Genomic DNA, 1,653 nt, shown 5'->3' on the forward strand with positions numbered 1-1,653 from the left:
GATCCCTACATCAAAGTGGAGCGCGAATCAGCACTGCGATGTGTACAGAAGTTCGTAAAACAGTGTGGCTACCTCCATAACCCACGTATAGTCACTCATAACGTCAATACGAGCCACCGACTTTCAAGCAACGATAGAAAAGTTCGGTTATACGTAGAATTTAGGAAGGATGTATTAACAGTTTAGACAAATAACAAGTGGTAAATTGAATGGCGCATGATTGGCCAATGATATTTAACATCCTGCACTAGGTTGGATAATTAATTAATTGAGTTCAATATTGTAAACCAATGTTATACTTCATTCCGTAAAACTGGAGACATTGCTTTTGGTCATATTCTTATCTTCGCTTTTGTATGCAAGTACGAAGGAAACTGTAGTTTTATTCATAAACTTGACTTTACGACAAGAGAAAACATGATGTGCTGCAACTCATGTCATCATGGACTCGACAAACTGTGCAGAGGCGATCAATATTCTACGTATTGATCACCCCTCAATATTATAAGAGGACAACACACTATAAGGATTATATACAGTACTTTGCGTTCGAATTCCTTCCTGGCATTCATCGCTTCGACAACTTTGACTAAATCTGGATCACACACGACACCAAGTCTTGTAAGCTTGTCCTTCTGCGGGTGTGGCAGCTTTAAAGAGTTGTCGCCCTCCACCTTCAACGACTCACCCAAGACCCTCTGAAGGGTCAGAAAGGTCTTGTCAAGAACGTGCCAATCCAGGGTGCCGTTTTGTTTGTTCTCCAAAAGGTCGAGGTACAAACTCCACCGTTGGTCGTTGGGACGGTCGTGGTTCATCGTGGCATCGTATTTTGTCGATAACGTGGACCACAGAAAAGTTTCTGGGGTGTGCTAACTATATCTATGCAACGAGACGAGTCGTTTGCGCTTGATTTGAGCTCGTTGGACAAGAAATGACTGAGTTACGTAAGTTTTACGATTGGACGGCCTTTACCGGGAATTTGATGTTGGTTGTGGAGCGTAAGAGGCAATAAAAAATCTGAAAATAGCCCCGTACTTGTCTTCTCATTGGCTATTTTTGGTCCAAATTTCTTTTGATTTTGGAGGCTTTTGCCACCAAAACTGATTTGAGCGTTATATGTCTTCAACTCTACGGAATGGAGGAAGTATATGATCATGCAATCGCGCATCGACCAAATTGTTCGATCTTCATATCGTACAGGCTCAAGGCCATTGAACTAATGAAATCCATGAGTGACTACATATGTGTCGTAGAACTTATCATCCTGCGCTGAACTAGACGAAACGGGTAGAGTACCGTCTGGTAATTCGTGTGTACGGCGAAAACAAGACACTGCAAAAGATCGAGCCGGGAGGACGCGACAAAGAATTTCCTGGCCCAACAGTCTAGAGAATTTCATCCAAGTAATACGTCTCCAAGAGAGTGTGCTTACAATGATGCATATCGTCAACTAGCCGCGTAGCATGCTGTAACACTCGCGTGACCTTCACCAAGAGTAGCATATCAATTTTTGCAGTGGAGTGTAGCAGGTGCTACGTAATGCCAGTTAGCTACAATTTCGTCTCGTGTTATGGCTAGGATAGCCTTCCTCGAAGTTACGTAGAACATTTGAACACTCTAAGTCTGCCTTTTTCAACTGCACAACTGAAACCT

This window comes from Aphanomyces invadans (genome assembly GCF_000520115.1).
Source record: "Aphanomyces invadans strain NJM9701 unplaced genomic scaffold supercont1.5, whole genome shotgun sequence".
Taxonomy (NCBI): Eukaryota; Oomycota; class Saprolegniomycetes; order Saprolegniales; family Verrucalvaceae; genus Aphanomyces; species Aphanomyces invadans.